Genomic DNA, 12,455 nt, shown 5'->3' with positions numbered 1-12,455 from the left:
TGCAGGAGCAGGCTGATGTCCCCTGTGTCCCCTCTCCAGGCTGGGCTCCAGCATCCAGTTCTCCTGCAACGAGGGCTACGACCTGCAGGGCTCCAAGAGCATCACCTGCAAGAGAGTCAGCGACATCATTGTGGCCTGGAGCGACCACCGGCCTGTCTGCAGAGGTGAGGGCTCTGCCTGGCTGGATTTGGGGATTTTTGGGAATTCCCAGCTCCTTCCTGTCCCTTTTCCATCACCCATCCTGCCCTTGGGTCGAATCTCAGAATGGTTTGGGTTGGAGGGACATTGAGGACCATCCTGCTCCTTCCACTGTTCCTCCAAGCTGGCCTTGGACACTCCCAGGGATCCAGGGGGAGTCTGGCTGAATTTTGGGATTTTTAGGTATTCTAGTTCCTTCCTGTCCCTTTTCCATCATCCATCCTGCCCTCGGGTCGAATCTCAGAATGGTTTGGGTTGGAGGGATATTGAGGACCATCCTGCTCATTCCACTTGTCTTGGACACTCCCAGGGATTCAGGGGGAGTCTGAGGGAGCTCATCTTGGCTGGATTTTGGGATTTGTAGGAATTCCCAGCTCCTTCCTGTCCCTTTTCCATACCCATCCTCCCCTCAGGTCGAATAATCCCAGAATGGTTTGGGTTGGACAATCCTGCTCCTTCCACTGTCCCTCCATGCTGGCCTTGGACATTCCCAGGAATTTAGAGGGAATCTGAGGGGCTCAGTTTGGCTGGATATGGGGATTTTTGGGAATTCCCAGCTCCTTCCTGTCCATTTCTCACCCATCCTGCCCTCAGGTCATTCCTTGGCCAGGTCAGAGTCCCAGAGGGGTTTGGGTTGGGAGGAACCTTAAGGAAAATGTTGTTCCATGGGTAGGGAGACCTTCCCCATCCCAGGCTGGCCTTGGACACTTCCAAGGATGGGGCATCCAAATTTCTCTGGGAAATCTTCCTTAGGGCCTTCTCACCCTCACTTTAAAGGTTTTTTCAGCCCCTGTTTCTGCACCTCCTTTTCCCCTCACAGACTCCTCCATGAATATCCCTAAATCCCTTCCTTTCTCTCTCTCCAGAACATTCTTTTAATTCAGGAATGTCAAACCTGAGCAGGATCACCCCTCTCCTCATCCCAGGTGTTTTCTCCCCTCTCCTCCTTCTCCTGTAAGAGGAAAGACAGGAATAAAACCTGGAAAAGCAGAGCTGGAGGGAGATTTTTAACTGGAAATGGGGAATTTTGGGGCTGTGCTTCCCCGGGAGCCTCATCCTGTGCCATGAGCCATCAGGGAATGGAATTTTTTTCTCATTTTTCCCATTTTGCCCTTGGCCATTTTGTTTTCATTCCCTCTCCGAAATGTCACATTGTGATATTTGTAATGCTAATAAAGAACAACTTGTAATATTTTTAATTGAATCCCTTTAAAGCTCTTAAAATCATAAATAGGGTTTTTTTTTCCCCCGGTTCTTTTTTTCTTTAATTTCATCTGCAGATTTTTTCAAGGCTTTGGAATCCCATGTAATTCTTGAAACAAGCCTGGAATAAATTGAATCAGTGTAAGAGGATATTTGGCATAAATATGTGACACTGTAAAGGAAATTTATGGTGTCCTCCCACAAGAGATAAGAAAGGATTTGCCAGCATTATTCTGTTTCTGTGAATCAACTTAATTTTTTTAGCTGCTGACTTTCATATTTTGGGGGTTTTTTTTCTATTTAAAAAGTTTCAATTTTATTTCAGCTTTCTGCCAATTTTTCTCCCAGTTTGTGCCATTTTTTAAAATTGTGTTTCTCTCAAATTCTCCAGTCAGTCACAGATTTTAACCCCTTGGGCTTCAATAATTTTTTAATCTCCAGTGAGAAAACTTTGGGGGAAAGTTCTCTTCCCACAGCTTGGCCAGGAGATGATTTTCTGTATTTTACAAAGAAAAAAAACCTTTGCAGACTCCAAAAATGCAAATACATCTCCAAAATTAAATAATACATTTAAATAAATAAATAAACTTCAACAATAAATTAATTTGAGGCTCTGTCACAGCAGAGGATATTTCCAGAACCAGGATGTTTTTCCCCACCTTTTTTTTGTGGAATATTTCAGCTAAATATTACATCAAAGGCATTCCACAGGCAAAATTTTCCCTGCTTAAGCACTTTTTCCAGTTTTTCCTTTACCTGAGGTGTTTTGAAGATGCAGAGCTGAGTTTCCACCTTAGTTCTGAGCCCACAGAAGGAAACCAGCTGATAAATACTTAATAATGACCTAATAAATCCTGGCTGTGCAGTGTTTTGGGGGTTTGATGTGCAGGAAGAAAGGGAATGGGGTTTTTTGGGGACATCAGGAAGGAGTTGTGTCATTCCTGGCCTGGTTGGGGAAGGGTTTTTGTGAGGGGAAAAAAGGAAATAAATCAATGTGAGCATAGAGAGTTGGGTGTTGGTCTGAGGGGAAGTGGGAACAAGGATTGATGGAATTGGGGTTTGGTGGGATCAGGGTTTGTTGGGATCATGGGTTGATGGGATTGGGGTTTGTTGGGATCATATTTGGGTATGATCAGGAGTTGTTGGGATCAGTTGGGTGAGATCAGGATTTGCTGGGATCAGGGGTTTTTGGGATCAGGGTTTGTTCAGATCAGGAATTATTTGGATCAGGTTTGGGTTGGTTCAGGAGTTGCTGGCATCAGGGTTTTATGGGTTTGGGGTTGTTGGGATCATGGATTGTTGGGGAATTAGGTTTGATGGGATCAGAGGTTGATGGGATCGGAGGTTGTTGGGATTAGATTTGGGTGAGACAGGGGTTGTTGGGATCTGGGTTTGATGGGATCAGGGTTTGATGGCATCAGGCATTGATGGGATCAGGTTTGGGTGAGATCAGGGATTGATGGGATCAGGATTTTATGGGATCAGAGGTTGTTGGGATCACGGATTGTTGGGGATCAGGTTTGGGTGAAATCAGGGTTTGTTGGGATCAGAGGTTGATGGGATTAGAGATTGTTGGCATCAGGCATTGATGGGATCAGAGGTTTTATAGGATCAGGGTTTGATGGGATCAGGGACTATTAGGATTGGGGCTTGGTGGGGTCAGTGATTGATGGGATCGGGGTTTGATGAGATCAGTGATTGATGGGGTCAAGGTTTGATGGGATCAGGGGTTTTTGGGATCAAGGGTTGATGGCCCCAGTCCTCACAGAGAAACCCCTCATTTTCACCACCCGGGTGTAAAAAAGGAGCAGTGTAGGCCGTGAAAACACCAACTTCTCCATTTTTCCCCCCTCTTCCCTTTTCCACCTCCTCCCACCTCCACCCCAAGCTCATCCCTCCTCCTGCCCCCCCAGCAGCGCTGAGTGTCCCCATTTGTGTCCCCAGCCAGGATGTGTGACACGTACCTGCGCGGGCCCAGCGGCGTCATCACATCCCCCAACTACCCCGTGCAGTACGACAACAACGCCTACTGCGTGTGGGTCATCACCGCCCTCAACCCCGCCAAGGTGAGCTGGGGGGCTTGGCTGGACAGACGGACACTCAGGGGTCACCTCGTCACCCTGCACAACCCCTGAGTGAGGAAGCACTGAGGGAGCTGGGGGGCTTGGCCTGGACAGATGGACACTCGGGGGTCACCTCGTCACCCTGCACAACCCCTGAGTGAGGAGCCACTGAGGGTGCTGGGGGGCTTGGCCTGGACAGATGGACACTCGGGGGTCACCTCGTCACCCTGCACAACCCCTGAGTGAGGAAGCACTGAGGGAGCTGGGGGGCTTGGCCTGGACAGATGGACACTCGGGGGTCACCTCGTCACCCTGCACAACCCCTGAGTGAGGAAGCACTGAGGGAGCTGGGGGGCTTGGCCTGGACAGATGGACACTTGGGGGTCACCTCGTCACCCTGCACAACCCCTGAGTGAGGAAGCACTGAGGGAGCTGGGGGGCTTGGCCTGGACAGATGGACACTCGGGGGTCACCTCGTCACCCTGCACAACCCCTGAGTGAGGAAGCACTGAGGGAGCTGGGGGGCTTGGCCTGGACAGATGGACACTCGGGGGTCACCTCGTCACCCTGCACAACCCCTGAGTGAGGAAGCACTGAGGGAGCTGGGGGGCTTGGCCTGGACAGATGGACACTTGGGGGTCACCTCGTCACCCTGCACAACCCCTGAGTGAGGAAGCACTGAGGGAGCTGGGGGGCTTGGCCTGGACAGATGGACACTCGGGGGTCACCTCATCACCCTCCACAACCCCTGAGTGAGGAGCCACTGAGGGAACTGGGGGGCTTGGCCTGGACAGATGGACACTCGGGGGTCACCTCATCACCCTCCACAACCCCTGAGTGAGGAGCCACTGAGGGAGCTGGCCTGGACAGAAGGAGACTCAGGGGTGACCTCATCACCCTCCAAAGCTCCTGAAAGGTGGCTGTGCTTCTGGGCCCTCAGTTTGGGAAGGATGTTGGGACTCTTGAGCTCATCCAGAGGGGTTCAGAAACCCTCAGAGGGGTCACCTCATCACCCTCCACAGCCCTGAAAGGTTCCCTTGCTTCTGGGCCCTCAGCTTGCAAAGGACATTGGGAGCTCATCCAGAGAGGCTGGGAACACAAACCCTGTGAGGAACCACTGAGGGACAAAAGGAGGCTCAGGGGTGCCCTCATCACTCTCTGCAGCTCCTGAAAGGTGCCTGTGCTTCTGGACTCTCAGTTTGGGAGGATTTTGGGACTCTTGAGCTGATCAGAGGGGCTGGGAGCACAAACCCTGTGAGGAACCCCGGAGGGAGTTGGGGGTGTTTGTCCTGGACAAAAGGAGGCTTAGGGGTGCCCTCATCACCTTCCTGAGAGGTGCTTGTGCTTCTGGGCCCTCAGTTTGGGAGGGATGTTGGGATTCTTGAGCTGGGGAACACAAACCCTTTGAGGAACCACTGAGGGAGCTCAGCCTGGACAAAGGGACACTCAGGGGTCACCTCATCACCCTCCACAACCCCTGAAAGGTAGCTGTGCTTCCAGACAATTCCAGACACGTCCAAACAATTCCAGACACCTCCAGGCCCATCCAAACACTTCCAAAACATCCAGAGACATCCAGACACTTCCAAACAGATCCAGACACATCCAGATGCTTCCAAATACTTCCAGACACATCCAAGGACATCCAGGAACATCCAGACAAATCCAGACACCTCCAAACATACCCATGCACATCGAGATACATCCAAACAAATGCAGACAATTCCTGACACATCCAGACTCATCCAAACACATCCAGACACTTCCAAACTCATCCAGATACTTCCAGACATGTTCAGACTCACCCAGACATTTCCAAACTCATCCAGACGCTTCCAAACTCATGCAGATACTTCCAGACACATCCAAACTCATCCAGACACTTTCAAACACATCCAGACACTTTAAACACATCCAGACCCCTCCACTATCCCAGGTTGCTCCAAGCCCTTTCCACTTTGGGATCCAGAGGGAAACCTTTTCCAGCCCCTCCTCGCTCTCACATTCGGGGTTTTTTCAGCCCCCCAGGCTCAGTTTCTGTCCCCACACACTCTTCCCTGTGTTTTCCCAGCTGTCCTGAAATCCCTGCCCTTCCCTCCCTGCTGAAGGCTCGTTTAGTTCAGGGTTGTAATTAAAAGTGAGTGTAATTATTTGCAATCGAAGCCCCTTTGATATCTGGTGTGGGGAGGTGCCCAGCTCATCGGGGCAGGGAGGCTGTGCCAGGAATGCTGATTTTTCCCAATTTTTTCCCCTTTATCCAGCAGGATTTCAGCCCCCAAGGGCAGAGGAGTGAGGTTTGGGTCTATCTCATGCTATTTATGCAGCATTGTGAATTTATTGACATTTTTGCACTGGTTTAAATTTAAATATGAGCCCTGGCTCTCCTTGTAATGGGGTGAGACTGGAAAAAGCTGTGAGGGCACCAAACAATTCCCATTGCCAGGGGAAAATGGACAGGGATTGATCATTCCCAGGCCAGGGCTGTCATACCTGTACATAAATGAGATTGGAATTGGTCAAATCCATCCATTTTCAGATTTCCCAACAAGGAACTGCAGGTTCTGCTCTGTCATCCACAGAAATACGGAAATTTGTCAGCTGTGAGAGGAGATCCCTTTGCCTTTGAAATGATAAATAGCTTTAATTAATTCAATTAATGTCAATTTTTGAAGGATTTTTTGAGGTGTTTGGGTGTTTCAGTGTCGTTTACAGGGAGGGAAAACCTAAAGCAAGGAAGAAAAGCACCAAATCCTTTGGGAAGTCCACAGCTCTCCCTGCTTTCCTAAATCTTAAAGGAGATTGGAATTGGTCAAATGCATTAATTTTAAGATTTCCCAGCTTGGATCAGAGATTCCACAGCACAAGGAACTGCAGGTTCTGCTCCATCCTGCACTGAAATTTGGAAATTTTTGAGCTGTGAGAGGAGATCCCATTGCCTTTGCCTTTGAAATGATAAACAGCTTTAATTAATTCAATTAATGTCAGGTTTTGAGGGATTTTTCTTGGGTTTAGGTGTTTCAGTGTCGTTTACAGGGAGGGAAAACCTCTCCTGAAGCAGGGAAGAAAAAATCAGCAACCCCTGTGGGAAGGCCACAGCTCTCCCTGCTTTCCTAAATCCTAAAGGAGATTGGAATTGGTCAAATCCATTAATTTTAGGATTTCCCACCAAGGAACCGCAGGTTCTGCTCCATCATCCCCAGAAATATGGAAATTTGTCAGCTGGAAGAGGAGATCCCATTGCCTTTGAAATGATAAATAGCTTTAATTAATTCAATTAATGTCACTTTTTGAAGGGATTCTTTTGGTTTTAGGTGTTTCATGGTAGAAACTTTAATTTCCAGGTTGGGAAAAGCTCTCCTGGAGCAGGGAGGGTTGGGAGGAAAGCACCAAATCCTTTGGGAAGGTCACAGCTCTCCCTGCTTGTCCCTCATGGATGATCCCAGCATTTCCTGGCTGAGGGAAGGATTTGGGATGAATTACTTCCAATAATTCCCATAAAATACTTGGAAAGAATATTTTGTAATTTTTTTTTTGTAATCTTTTCATGGTCTCAGTGGTTTTTTGATCAGCTCCTGCTCCATGGAGCTTTGGAAGAAGCAGGGAGCTGAATTTAGGAATTATTTGCAAGTCTTCTGCTCTATATTTGTTAAAAAAAGAGCCTGAGACCCACTGAGCCCCAAAATCCCCTCCAAATTTACAATTTTCCCCTCAAAATTGGGAATTTTGCATCCACAGGGCTGAGGCCTCCTCACTGACAAATTGGGATTTTTTTCCACTGCAGATTGGGGACATCAAAACCTCTTTTGGGAATATTCTGGGGTTTTTTTAGCTGGGCCCTGGTGCTTTGGGAATTAATTCCAACCACAGTGGGGAAAAGAAATCTCTGGGGAGCTGAGAAATGCATATGATAATTGGGGAATTTGCATAAAAGCTATTTCTGGCCTTTTTTTTGACACAATGGATGTTGCTGGTTGAGGTTTCTCCTGGGGTTATTCCCAAAAAAAGCCACGTCCAAGCTGATGGAGGGAGAAGGGGATGATTTATCCCAAAAGGAGGGGGAAATTCTGGACCCTGAGGGCAGGGAAATGAGGAATGAGCTTGGAAAGCTTCAGGTTAGAGCCGCTGGAGTGAATTATTGTGGATTTTTCTCCTCAAAATGTGACTGAACTTCCAATCACTTCGGAATCAGGAGTTTCATCTCATTTTCCCATTTTCCTGGCTTTGCTGTCACTTTAGCGGTTCCAGGTTTGGGGGTTCTGTGGCTCTCTGGCTCTTTAACAAATCAGTAAATAATTTAATTAAATTATTGCATTTCCAACTTTCAGAGCAAAAAAACCCAGGAAAATAGGTAAATAAATAAAATATTTAAAAAATAAAAAAACAGGAAATGGGGAAATAAATACAATATTCAACACAAAAACAAACCAGGAAATGGGTAAATAAATACAATATTAAAAAAAACAAACCAGGAAAATGGATAAATAAATACAATATTAAAAAAAAACCCAGGAAAATGGGTAAATAAATAAAGTGGGTAAATAAACACAATATTTAAAAAAACAAACCAGGAAAATGGGTAAATAAATAAAATGGGTAAATAAACACAATATTAAAAAAACCCAAAAATACGCAAAAAAACACAATAACAAAAAAACCAGGAAAATGGATAAATAAATACAATGTTCAAAAAAAGAAAAAGGAAAATAGGTAAATAAATACAAGCTTGTAAAGCTTCAGGTTAGAACTGCATGAGCTGCTGTTCTGTTACTTCAGCAGATCCAGGTTTGGGGTGTTGGTGGCTCCCTGGCTCTTTAACAAAAATCATCAATAAATATAAATCATCAATAAATATAAATCATTAAATAATTAAATTAAATTAATTACATTTCCAGATTTCAGAGAAAAAAAAAACCAAAAAAACCCCAAAAAACCCAAAAAAACCTAACAAAAAACCAAGAAAAACCACCCAACTTTTTGGGATGTTTTGGAGATTTCGATGCTCTTGGGAGCTGCTGCGGGATCCACGAGCAGGGCTTGGTGTTAATTGATGAATTAATTGTGTTAATTGTGTCTTTGGCAGGTGATCAAACTCACCTTCGAGGAGTTCGAGCTGGAGAGAGGCTACGACACCCTGACAGTGGGGGATGGAGGCCAGGTCGGAGACCAGAAATCCGTGCTCTATGTGTGAGTACCAATTCCTCAATTCCCTCTTGTGGGATTGCACCTGGCCAGGTGGGGCTGAGGGTTTAGGATGCAGGGATCCAGTGGGTTTTGGGGCTGGTTGTCACTTTGGGGACAGAAAATTGGATTTCCTTAAATTGTTCCCTCTGTGCTTTGTGTGTGAGTGGCAGAATGCACCTGCCCAGGTGAGGCTGGAGGGCTTGATATGCCAGGATCCAGTGGGTTTAGGGCTTTTTTTCAGTGGTTTTCTGTCACTTTGGGGACAGAGAATTGTCCCCTCTGTGCACTAGGTGTCAGTACCAATTCTCTCCTGCAGGAATGCACCTGGCCAGGTGGGGCTGAGGGTTTAGGATGCAGGGATCCAGTGGGTTTGGGGCTGGTTGTCACTTTTGGGACAGAAAATTGGATTTCCTTAAATTGTCCTATCTGTGCTTTATGTGTGAGTACCATCCTGCAGGATTGCACCTGGCCAGGTGGGGCTGAGGGCTTGGGATGCCAGAATCCAGTGGGTCTAGGGATATTTTTTTTGGTGGTTTTCTGTCACTTTGGGGACAGAAAATTGTCCCCTCTGAGCTTTATGTGTGAATTCCAATTCCCCAGTTTTCTCCTGCAGGAATGCACCTGGCCAGGTGGGGCTGAGGGTTTAGGATGCAGGGATCCAGTGGGTTTGGGGCTGGTTGTCACTTTTGGGACAGAAAATTGGATTTCCTTAAATTGTCCCATCTGTGCTTTATGTGAGAGTACCAGAATGCACCTGGCCAGGTGGGGCTGAGGGTTTAGGATGCAGGGATCCAGTGGGTTTTGGGGCTGGTTGTCACTTTGGGGACAGAAATTTGGATTTCCTTAAATTGTCCCATCTGTGCTTTATGTGTGAGTCCCAAAATGCACCTGGCCAGGTGGGGCTGCAGGGATCCAGTGGTTTTGGGGCTTTTTTTTTAGTGGTTTTCTGTCACTTTGGGGACAGAAAATTGGATTTCCTTAAATTGTTCCCTCTGTGCTGTATGCGTGAGTAGCAGAATGCACCTGCCCAGGTGAGGCTGGAGGGCTTGATATGCCAGGATCCAGTGGGTTTAGGGCTTTTTTTAAGTGTTTTTTTGTCACTTTGGGGGCAGAAAATTGTCCCGTCTGTGCTAAATGTGCGAGTTCCAATACCCCAATTTTCTCCTGAGGGAATGTACCTGGCCAGGTGCAGCTGAGGGCTTGGCACACAGGGATCCAGTGGTTTTAGGGCTTTTTAAAGTGGTTTTTTGTCAGTTTGGGGACAGAAAATTTTCTTTTCTGTGCTTCACGTGTGAATACCAATTCCCCAATTTTCTCCTGTGGGAATGCACCTGGCCAGGTGAGGTTGTGGGCTTGGGATGCAGGGATCCAGTTTTAGGGCTTTAAGGTTTAGTTTTAGGGTTTTAGAGTTTTTTTTAAGTGGTTTTCTGTTACTTTGGGGACAGAAAATTGTCCCCTCTGTGCTTTATATGTGACTACCAATTCCCCAATTCTGTCCTGCAGGAATGCACCTGGCCAGGTGGTGCTGATGCAAATTTGGAATATGTGAGACTGAGCAAAGTGCAGTGCCTGGAATCTTTTCCCAGGAAGTTGTCAGTAAATTCCTTTTGCTAATCCTTCCTGGGATATATTTTTATTTTTAATAATCTGGGAGGATGAATTGAAAAATAATGAAATGGGAGAGCGTTGTGAGGACCACAGTGCTAATTAATGTGCTTGAAAATCCATGGATCACTTTTCCCAGAGTTTTCTGCCCACTCTTAGCTGGATTATTCAGGAATAATACCTGGATACAAAGTGAGGTTTGTTTGGAAGAATCAAAATGCAGCAACTCCTGTCAAAGGCAATAATTCAATTTTTTTTCCTTGGCTGTTGAGGAGCTCAGCCCTGCTGCCTTCCTAATCAAGGAATGCACTTGAGGGGAGATGCAGAGCAGCAAATTCCACCCCAAACTGAGCTGGGAAGGATTTTTTCCAGGCTCATTCCCAAATGAAAATGGGAGCAGAGCAGATTTTTAGGCTGTAGGAATTTAATTTTCTGAATTAACAAGGACCCAAATCAATCCCCCACCCCAGCTTGTTCAAAGTGGGGTGGCAAAAGATGCAGAAAGCTTTGAAGCTCCTTTTCCTGGTGTTTTTTTTCCTCTTGGAGTGTTCCTCATTCCTGCCTGGCTGCTGCTTCAATAAATAAACTGAGAATCAACAATAACACTCCTGAACATCTCTGGGATGCAAAACAGGCACTAAAACAAGATCACTTCTTCATTTAACAGCACCCTGAGATCAATAAAATCCTGCTGCAGGTCAGGGAAATCAGAGCAGAGGCGGGGGCAGAGCTTGGCTGGGATTGTGATTGCAGGAAAAACAAAACAAAAACCACTCTAGGTTCAGAGCCTGGGCATGGTGTCCCTGTCCCTGGGGCCTGTGAGGGACAGGGACAGGGCCTGGATGGGCAGGACAGGTCTGTGATGCCCAGGGAGGCCCCATTTCCCTGAGATCCCTGTCCTGGAGAGGAGCTGGAACCTGGCAGGGAGCGGAGTTGATGTCACCTGCACTGAGGGGTGACACAGAATCCTGGGATGGTTTGGGGTAGAAGGACCTTAAAGCTCATCCAGCCATGACAGGGACACCTTCCACTGTCCCAGGCTGCTCCAAGCCTGTCCAGCCTGGCCTTGGGCCCTGCCAGGGATCCAGGGGCAGCCACAGCTTCTCTGGGCACCCTATGCCAGGGCCTGCCCACCCTCACAGCCAGGAATTCCTCCCCGAAATCCCACCCAATTCTCCCCTTTTCCACTTTGAATCCATTCCCCCTTGTCCTGGCACTGCAGTTCTGGTGCCGAGTCCCTCTCCAGCTCTCCTGGCAGGAGCTGTGAGGGCTCCACTCAACATTCCCTAATCCAGGCTAAACATCCCCAATTCTCCCAGCTTGGATCACATCCCTCCTCTGGCAGGAGCAATTTCTTCCCCAAATCCCACTCAATTCTCCCCTTTTCCAGTTAGAATTTGTCCTGACCCTGCAGTTCCTGGTGCTGAGTCCCTCTCCAGTTCTCCTGCAGCTCCCAGGATGCTGAGGAGGCTCCACTCAACTTTCCCTTCTCCAGGCTGAACATTCCCAGCCTGGATCCTGTCCCTTTGTCAGCCTCACATCTCTCCTCTGGCAGGAGCAATTTCTCCCCAAAATCCCACCCAATTCTCCAATTTTTCACTTTGAATTCATTCCCCCTTGTCCTGGCACTGCAGTTCCTGAAGCTGCTGTGGGGGCTCCACTGATCTTTCCTTCTCCAGGCTGAACATTCCCAACTCCCCCAGCCTGGCTCCTGTCCCTTTATCAGCTTCACATCCCTCCTCTGTCAGGAGCAATTTCTTCCCAAAATCCCACCCAATTCTCCCCTTTCCCAGTTTGAGTTCATTCCCCCTTGTCCTGCACTGCAGTTCCTGGTGCTGACAGGAGCTGTGAGGGCTCCACTCAACCTTTCCTTCTCCGGGCTGAACATTCCCAGCCTGGCTCCTGTCCCTTTATCAGCTTCATATCCCTGCTCTGGCAGGAGCAATTTCTCCTCAAAATCCCACCCAATTCTCCTCTTTTTCAGTGTGAATTCATTCCCCCTTGTCCTGCACTGCAGTTCCTGAAGCTGCTGTGAGGGCTCCACTCAACCCTTCCTTCTCCAGGCTGAACATTCCCAACTCCCCCAGCCTGGCTTCTGTCCCTTTATCAGCTTCACATCCCTCCTCTGTCAGGAGCAATTTCTTCCCAAAATCCCACCCAATTCTCCCCTTTCCCAGTTTGAGTTCATTCCCCCTTGTCCTGCAC

The 12,455-nt window shown here is 47.7% G+C and overlaps 1 pseudogene; it reads left to right on the top strand.

The window, feature by feature from the left end:
* The window catches only part of LOC128949461 (CUB and sushi domain-containing protein 2-like), a 139,713-nt pseudogene that overhangs the window by 16,434 nt on the left and 110,824 nt on the right, over window positions 1–12,455 (top strand).

The sequence above is a fragment of the Melozone crissalis genome, unplaced genomic scaffold, assembly GCF_028551555.1.
Source record: "Melozone crissalis strain CALT ecotype California unplaced genomic scaffold, PUWL_Pcris_2 ptg000236l_1, whole genome shotgun sequence".
Lineage (NCBI taxonomy): Eukaryota > Metazoa > Chordata > Aves > Passeriformes > Passerellidae > Melozone > Melozone crissalis.
Note: the sequence above shows the minus strand (reverse complement) of the source record. Positions and strands in the feature narration are given on the sequence as shown.